This window comes from Abramis brama, assembly GCF_963993115.1.
Source record: "Abramis brama genome assembly, chromosome: 2".
Classification (NCBI taxonomy): domain Eukaryota; kingdom Metazoa; phylum Chordata; class Actinopteri; order Cypriniformes; family Leuciscidae; genus Abramis; species Abramis brama.
Genome location: NC_139964.1, coordinates 14,205,076 through 14,215,137, shown reverse-complemented (window position 1 = coordinate 14,215,137; position 10,062 = coordinate 14,205,076).

Below are 10,062 nucleotides of genomic sequence, written 5' to 3'. Positions count from 1 at the left end.
CGCTCCAAACGCGACGCGAGTCCCGCGGATATAAAAGGAATATGGACATTTCATTCTACCGGACTACACGCAGAATTACTACTCACAGGTCAGTTTATTAGACAAATTAAACTTGTGAGGTAACGCAGCGCTGTTTCACTTGGTCTAACATTACACTATCACACTAAACTGCATTTGAATGTGTTGAAATGTATGTGTTAGTTTGTCTGTATGAGACTAACGTTATCAGTAACGTTAAACTAGATCAACATTAGAATAACATACAGATCATATTCTGACATTTTATCATTGTTGAACTACATAACATTAATTAGTTTTATGTAAATGTGCTCACCTGTTTAATAAAGTACATGTAGAAGCGGTCGAAGTCTCGGACGTGGAGCTCTCGTTTATATACTGTCTATGGGAGCTCTCGGCATCTCGAAAACACCGCGCTGATATTGATTCTCGTTTTAGTTCTCCTTTTTTATCCAAAGTCTGCTTGCCATGGTCCATAATGTTTGAACGAAACAACAACAGCGTGCAGATAGACATTGCGGACTACAGTGGTCCACGTCTGTCGTCTTGGTTACTATCAGACGGCTCTGGTTCATAGCTCTGGTTACCATGGCAGCACGAGCGGAAACCAGGGACAACGCGGATATGACGCCATTGACTGCGACAAAACAGAAATAAAGAAACGTGCCGTGTCTTCGAATTAAATTAAAATTTCTCCTGGTTTGAAAGTTGTTGGAAACAGTCGGGATAATGTAAGTACACAACTAAAAAAAATATATAACATAGATATAGTGATTTTTGCTATTTTTAAAGCAAAAAAGTTACATATTGTGCCTTTAAGGTATTTAATTGATTTGACTTGCAGTTGAATGTTCGCATGTCTTCCAATGCAACCTCTTAATTGCAGTAAAAATTTACTTAAAGGGGAATTCAAAATTGTCATCCGAAACATGACTGAAATATTTTAAATTAAGTATTTACTATTAAAATAAAAGAACAATTTGAATAAAATAATGATTTATTTGGTTGAACTGAGAAACAAAATGAACATGAATGTTCAACTTGACAAATAAAGCTGAAATGTATTTAATATTCTGAGTAAATACAACTTAAAGGTGCTGTAGGTGATTCTCTGCAGAAACAAATTTTTGTTATGCTGGTTGAAAGTCCCCTCATATCCTGATAGCAATCACTATGTCAAGCGACAATAAATATATGTTGTCTGTGGAAGGCGTAGGACCATAAAATGTTCGTTCAATTGTATCGTTTGGTCCGAACGGTCCTATCGCATATGTTCCCTGTCGGTCAATGTGTGTTTACATACCACTGCGCAAGCTGTTCACGCAGACATAATGAGTCACATAAGTCATCAGCGCGTTCATGTCCGCTGTTAGTCTGGCTATCACCAGAGCAAGCTCAATCTTTTAAGATTGAACATTGGTCTGGGGAGTCTGCTATGTATTTTCTACTCAACGGGCATAGTTCAAATGACTCTGTACAGAATTGGATAGTCCTTCAACCAATCAGACCATGCAAAAAAAAAACCATGAAAGTTTGTGGTATTTACACCCACTTGAGCGATTTGTGTGCTAAAAAGAAGCCATTGAGCATCGTCGAGAGGTTAAAAGGAATTGGACAGAGCCGTAACGGCTCTGGAATTGGATTGGATTAAGCCAGTTTGTGATTGGTTCTCGCAAATTTGTAAAGTAAGCAGCAGAGATAAATGTACAGGTTTCCAGCCTGAGCTGCAGGGTGAAATCAAATCACCTGCAGAACAGGCTGGGTTTACCCAGTCTAGTACGCTGTTCAGACAGAGCGAGAATGGCAGGCAAACACACTCTCAGAAATAGGGGTACAGTAGGAGTCCATTTCTGTCCCCCAAGGTACATATATGTACCTTTTTGAGGGTCAAAAAGGTACATATATGTCCCCAAGCATTAAAAGGTACATATACAGTGAGGAAAATAAGTATTTGAACACCCTGCTATTTTGCAAGTTCTCCCACTTAGAAATCATGGAGGGATCTGAAATTGTCATTCATAGGTGCATGTCCACTGTGAGAGACATAATCTAAAAAAAAAAATCCAGAAATCACAATGGATGATTTTTTAACTATTTATTTGTATGATACAGCTGCAAATAAGTATTTGAACACCTGAGAAAATCAATGTTAATATTTGGCACAGTAGCCTTTGTTTGCAATTACAGAGGTCAAACGTTTCCTGTAGTTTTTCACCAGGTTTGCACACACTGCAGGAGGGATTTTGGCCCACTCCTCCACACAGATCTTCTCTAGATCAGTCAGGTTTCTGGGCTGTCGCTGAGAAACACGGAGTTTGAGCTCCCTCCAAAGATTCTCTATTGGGTTTAGGTCTGGAGACTGGCTAGGCCACGCCAGAACCTTGATATGCTTCTTACAGAGCCACTCCTTGGTTATCCTGGCTGTGTGCTTCGGGTCATTGTCATGTTGGAAGACCCAGCCTCGACCCATCTTCAATGCTCTAACTGAGGGAAGGAGGTTGTTCCCCAAAATCTCGCAATACATGGCCCCGGTCATCCTCTCCTTAATACAGTGCAGTCGCCCTGTCCCATGTGCAGAAAAACACCCCCAAAGCATGATGCTACCACCCCCATGCTTCACAGTAGGGATGGTGTTCTTGGGATGGTACTCATCATTCTTCTTCCTCCAAACACGTTTAGTGGAATTATGACCAAAAAGTTCTATTTTGGTCTCATCTGACCACATGACTTTCTCCCATGACTCCTCTGGATCATCCAAATGGTCATTGGCAAACTTAAGACGGGCCTTGACATGTGCTGGTTTAAGCAGGGGAACCTTCCGTGCTATGCATGATTTCAAACCATGACGTCTTAGTGTATTACCAACAGTAACCTTGGAAACGGTGGTCCCAGCTCTTTTCAGGTCATTGACCAGCTCCTCCCGTGTAGTTCTGGGCTGATTTCTCACCTTTCTTAGGATCATTGAGTATATACTGTATATACCGTTTCTTTATGCAGCTAACGACCTCAAACAGGTGCATCTAATTTAGGATAATAAATGGAGTGGAGGTGGACATTTTAAAGGCAGACTAACAGGTCTTTGAGGGTCAGAATTCTAGCTGATAGACAGGTGTTCAAATACTTATTTGCAGCTGTATCATACAAATAAATAGTTAAAAATTCATATATTGTCATTTCTGGATTTTTTTTTTTTAGATTATGTCTCTCACAGTGGATATGCACCTACGATGACAATTTCAGACCCCTCCATGATTTCCAAGTGGGAGAACTTGCAAAATAGCAGGGTGTTCAAATACTTATTTTCCTCACTGTATATACCGTTTCGGTAACGCTTTAGATTACAGCCCGGAAAGTACTGCGTAATTAAAATGAAAGTACAGTGTAACTTTCGGTAATTACAGTGTACCTATAAAGTACTTACGTGTAAGTATAGGGGAACAATACGTAAAGTCTTGGGAATAAAGGTGTAACAACCAGGAAAATACTGCGTAATTAAAACGAAATTACAGTGTAACTTTCGGTAATTACAGTGTACCTATAAAGTACTTACGTGTAAGTACAGGGGAATAATATGTAAAGTTTTGTGAATAAAGGGGTAACAACCAGGAAAATAACAAATTATTTAGGCAAATTATTTAGACTGTAAGTATTCCATGTAGTTACAGGGTAAGTATAACATTGCGGGCTGTAAATTAAAGTGGTGTTTCTTACCCTCTTGTTTCATGTAGTTACAGGGTAAGTATGACATTGCGGGCTGTAAATTAAAGTGGTGTTTCTTACCCTCTTGTTTCATGTAGTTACAGGGTAAGTATGACATTGCGGGCTGTAAATTAAAGTGGTGCTACTTACCCTCTTGTTTCATGTAGTTACAGGGTAAGTATGACATTGCGGGCTGTAAATTAAAGTGGTGCTTCTTACCCTCTTGTTTCATGTAGTTACAGGGTTAGTACAATAAAAACACATGTACACACACAATCTGATATCACTCGGAAAACTTTATTTGAAAAATTATTTATTACTTATTTCAAAACGGATTTACAGCACTTTGTTTCTCTTGCTTGGTTTCCTCCTCCTCTTTTTCCTCTTCTTCTTTTTCTTTCTTTCCACTGATGAATTTTAAGAAGGAATCCCATGACATGTCTCTTGCTATTCTGTATTATGTGTTAAAAGAAAATACAGTACAGAAATGGCCTCCCCATTTACTCATCTTTTACCCTCATGTCATCCGAGATGTATACAAATTTCCTTCTTCAGATTAACATAAACAAAAGTTTTTAGAAAAATAAATAATCTCTGTAAATGCATATAATGCAAGCTCATGTGTTCCTAAAAGTTGACAACAGCACATACAACAATAACTACAGTAATCCATACGACCCCAATGGATGAATCAATGTCTTCTGAAGTGAAACGATAAGCGTTTGTAAGAAAAATACCAAATATTTAAACATTTTAAACTGTAGACTATCGCTTCCGACCAACTGTCACCTGCGCTTTCATGAGAGGGTTGAGTAAGTTTACGCTTGAAAATTTAAAGCTTGACGTAAGCGCACCGAAAAACCGGATGTCGAATTATTATTATTATTTTTATGTTTTTATTATTGCTCAAAAATACAAAATAACAAAATACAAACAATAACAGATAATACTAATGAAAAACAAACCATGCAGAAGAACAGAGACACCAGTTCTCGCGCGAGTTTCACATCAAACTCGAATGCAATGAATGCTTAAAGCTTCACCAAACGCGAAGCCATTCAAGCCGACCCTGTGAAGCCGACTCTCATGCACTCGCTGGTGACAGTTGGTCGGTAGCGAAAAGATGAGTAAATTATGAGAACATTTCTGGGTGTACTGTATTTTCTTTTAATACATAATACAGAATAGAAAAATACTCCTTCTTATGATTAGGCAAATCAGTGGAACGATAGAAAAAGAAGAGGAGGACCAAGAGGAGGAGGAAGCCATGCAAGAGAAACAAAAAAGGACAAACATGCTACTTTCTGTCAGGACTTTAGTATTTGAAATGAAAAGTTGATTTTAAAAAAATAATAAAGAATAAGAAGTGTAATATGTTGTAAATCTGTTTTGAAATAAGTTGTTTTTCAAATAAAGGTTTTCCAAGTGATGTCAGATTGTGTGTGTGTACATGTGTTTTTATTGTACTTACCCTGTAACTACATGAAACAAGAGGGTAAGAAGCACCACTTTAATTTACAGCCCGCAATGTCATACTTACCCTGTAACTACATGAAACAAGAGGGTAAGAAACACCACTTTAATTTACAGCCCGCAATGTTATACTTACCCTGTAACTACATGGAATACTTACAGTCTAAATAATTTGCCTAAATAATTTGTTATTTTCCTGGTTGTTACCCCTTTATTCAGGCAAATTATGATTATGTCAAAACATAACCAACACCACCTGATCAACTTTTCTCTTTGTTCATCTGGCTGTTGTAACTCAGATCAAACAGCCAAACAAAATCTAAAGTTGATGATTTAATGGTCAAGAGTCCAACTAAAGCAAACACTGATCACCATAACGGTGTCTTAAAAAATATATTTTCTCCTTCAGTGATTCTGCTTGTTAACATCAGGTGTCTTCAATAATGCTCAATCATCACTCAATGAATCACTTAATTAGCTCATTAACTTTAACACTCTTGAGTCTGGAGCAATATAAACTCCCAGGAGAGTTAATTTAACACTGGAGTTTTTGCTGTTGGACCTCAAGGTACATATATGTACCTTTTTGAGGGTCAAAAAGCATTAAAAGGTACATATATGTACCGTTTCTTTTAAAGGTTAAGGTACAATATTGTACCCTTGAGGGTACAGCCCCAGTGACAAGCCATTGTACCCCTAAAGGTACAATTATGTACTTTATTTTCTGAGAGTGTATGTAGAGCCAGCCCTGATTGGCTGCTTGAATCTCAACGTAAAAGAACGTCCAATTCGCGGTCTTTCTTTCTTTTGGCCATCGGTGGAGAAGAAGTCATAGCACGGTTACTCATGGTTCTTACCAGAGTTGTATAGTCCAGGGGTCAGAAAGTAAAAGTCCTGCCATAGTTTATTCCACCCATGAACTCAGTCAGCTGATTTCACTAATTAGTTCTCTCTCCTGTCTGAATTAGCAAATCCAGGTGATTGGAACAAAATTCTGAGCAGGACTTTTACTTTCTGAACCTGGACTTTACACCTCTGGAGAGAACAGAAAAAGAGACGAGCAGAAACACAAGAACTACAACTGACTTCAGCCACAGTCTCAGATGAAATCCACTGAAGAGAAAAGAACAGAGGTGTAAAGTAAATCTGTGAAGATCTCAGCAGAGGAGAATTAAACAACTCCACAAACAGCATTACCAGCTTCACTTATTACTAACCAGACTGACTTTATTTCTGTTAGAACTCCTTATTGAGATGTGTGTAATTTGAAGTTACCATAACAGTGATTAGCATTTCCATTAGTTGGGCTCTAAACTCTGATTATATCTTTTGTGTTTTCTGGCAGCTGTGACAGTGTGTTTGTTAAACACATTTGCAGCAGCAAAGAAAGCTCAGTTTAATCAGGGCAGGTGATGTTGGTTACCTGTTGATGGCTTTATAATCATCATGAAGTATCGTGCTCCACTGATGCTTTTCAAATCTAACAATTGTGTTCCATTAATATTTTCACTTCACAAATCCTGAGTTATTGCAGTATGAGATACAGAAGTAATATAGGAATCAGTTAAAAGAATTTTATAAACTTGAGTGCTATAGCTAAATCTACTATGACAAACATCAATAATCAGCGTATTAATCTCAACAATGGTGACAATCAAAAGTACCTTGTTGCAATGCATGCTGGGTACCAGCATAGTACAAAACTCCCAGCATGCATTGCAACATGAATAAATTATGCAGCTGAATTGTCCTATTATTTTGTTTAATTTTAAATATTTGCTTTTATTTTTTGCTGTTGTTTTTGTAGTGACATTTAGTAGCTTTTTTGTAATGTTCAGAGTTGATCAGTTTATCTGAATATTTTTGATTGTCACCATTGTTGAGATTCATACGCTGATTGTTGATAAGTGTGTGTGTCACACTGAAGATAAAATTTTTGTTCTCATGTTTGTTCAAATATTTTAACTGATAGGTATAATACTGCTTGATCTCATGCTGCAGTAACACAGGGCTTATGATATTGATATATTAATTGAGCAAAACAATTGTATTACACAAATTATATCAGTGATTCAGGCAATAACATCATGATTAAAAAGCCATCAACAGGTAACCAACATCACCTGCCATGATTAAACTGAGCTTTCTTTGCTGCTGCAAATGTGTTTAACAAACACACTGTCACAGCTGCCAGAAAACACAAAAGATATAATCAGAGTTTAGAGCCCAACTAATGGAAATGCTAATCACTGTTATGGTAACTTCAAATTACACACATCTCAATAAGGAGTTCTAACAGAAATAAAGTCAGTCTGGTTAGTAATAAGTGAAGCTGGTAATGCTGTTTGTGGAGTTGTTTAATCCTCCTCTGCTGAGATCTTCACAGATTTAATGTCTTCTTTTCTCTTCAGTTGATTTCATCTGAGACTGTGGCTGAAGTCAGTTGTAGTTCTTGTGTTTCTGCTCGTCTCTTTTTCTGTTCTCTCCAGAGGTGTAAAGTCCAGGTTCAGAAAGTAAAAGTCCTGCTCAGAATTTTGTTCCAATCACCTGGATTTGCTAATTAGCAGTTTTTCAGACAGGAGATAGAAATCAGCTGACAAAGTTCATGGGTGGAATAAACATATGGCAGGACTTCTACTTTCTGACCCCTGGACTATACAACTCTGGTTCTTACACAGAGGTGGAAAGTCCAGGGGTCAGAAAGTAAAAGTCCTGCCATATATTTATTCCACCCATGAACTCACACAGCAAAAACTCGTGTTAAATGAACTCTCCAGGGAGTTTATTTGGCTCCAGACTCAAGAGTGCTAAAGTTAATGAGATAATTTAGTGATTGATTGAGTGATGATTGACCATTATTGAAGACACCTGATGTTAACAAGCAGAATCACTGAAGGAGAAAATCTCTCTTTTTAAGTTGCCATTATTGTGATCAGTGTTTGCTTTAGTTGGTCTCTTTTGACCCTTAATCTATTAACATTAGATTTTGTTTGGCTGCTGTATCTGAGTTATAACTCTCAGATGAACAAAGAGAAAAGTTGATCAGGTGTTGTTGATTATGTTTCGACATAATCATCATTTGACCTGAATCACAAAACTCATTTAGAGAGTTAGATTTACCTTGTTGATTACAGCAGCCTGTGATTGTACAGTATTTCTTAAAAGTTGTTCTGATCAAAAGACTTTGCAAAAGTATTTAATTTGGACACATAAAAATCAAGAATCAGCCTGTGATTCTCAACAATGGTGACAATAATAAAGCATGTTGCAGTGCATTCTGGGTGCCACCAATCAAAACTCATGCATGGCTCCCATCATGCATTTCAGTATGAATAAATTATGATCTGAATTGTCTTAGTAATTTACTTTCCCTAATTGAATATTCTTTTTGTCACCATTGTTGAGAATCATACACTGAATCTTGATGTTTTTTTGTTGTTGTTGTTTTTATATCAGAACATTAATAAATCATTTGGATTATACTGAAAAATCTGTCTCTTATTCTGTAGAATCACTGTGATGCTGTAATGACCAATATACATTTAAGTCAGAGATTCGGCTCTAAATGGGTTCAGTGATTCAGGTCAAATGATGATTATGTCAAAACATAACCAACACCACCTGATCAGCTTTTCTTGTTGTTCATCTGGCTGGTATAACTCAATTACAGCAGCCAAACTAAATATAACGTCAATAGTTTAAGTAACTAAAGCAAACACTGATCACAATAATGGTAACTTAAAAAAGAGATTTTCTCCTTTGGTGATTCTGCTTGTTAACATCAGATGTCTTCAATAATGCTCAATCATCACTCAATCAATCACTAAATTATCTCATTAACTTTAACACTCTTGAGTCTGGAGCCAAATAAACTCCCAGGAGAGTTCATTTAACACGAGTTTTTGCTGTGTGAGTTCATGGGTGGAATAAACATATGGCAGGACTTTTACTTTCTGACTCCTGGACTTTCCACCTCTGTTCTTACAGGGCTTTCAACTGAGGAGGTCCTTCAAAAAATATCAGAAGCAGGCATAGAAGTAACCGACGTCGAGATGAAAGGAGATGAAATGGACTTTCAGGCAAATGACACTTACTCAGATGATAATAATTGATATGTTACAGTTAGACATTGTGTTTAAAAATGTTGGAAAATGTGAAATTGAAAAGGATTTAATAAATTCAGATTTTAATTCAGTGTGTGTGTAATATATATATATATCTCATTATAGTCAATGATTGTACCCTGTCAAAGCCAATTTTGTACCATTTTTGAAGGGTCCATTTTTGTACTGTTAAATAAAGGTACACAATTGTCACCACAGAGCAACATCAGAGGCAACATTAGACTAAAGTAATAAAATAAAAGTTATCACACTTTTATTATGGTGTCACACCGGAACTGTTTCCCCAAAGGAACTTGTTCCATTTATTATGGTTCCTATTTGTCACTCCGTGACATCTGTTCCTCGCCTCCTCGCGGTGCAATTACGGTGCTTTTCTCGGCTCGCTTTACTTTGGCTCTGTTTGCCGCCTCTACTGCTGTAACTTCATCGGAAACGCAACACAAACAAATGCACAAAACAGGATACAGACATTTCTTTTTTCAAGTTGCGTGTGACGGTCATTTAAAGCAAGTCATTTAAAAAAGTTCTGCGAACAAATTATACTGCCGTGGCTGTTGCTGACTTTGAATCTACACAGCAAAATCCCCAGTGTTAAATGAACACCCCTCAGTGTACATATGTGTTTAACTGCAGGGTGTAAAATGTAACACTGAAGCAGTGTTGAAGTTAATGAGATAATTAAGTGATTAATTAAGGGATGATTGACCATTAGTGGTGACACCTGATGTTAACAAGAACAGAAAAAAAG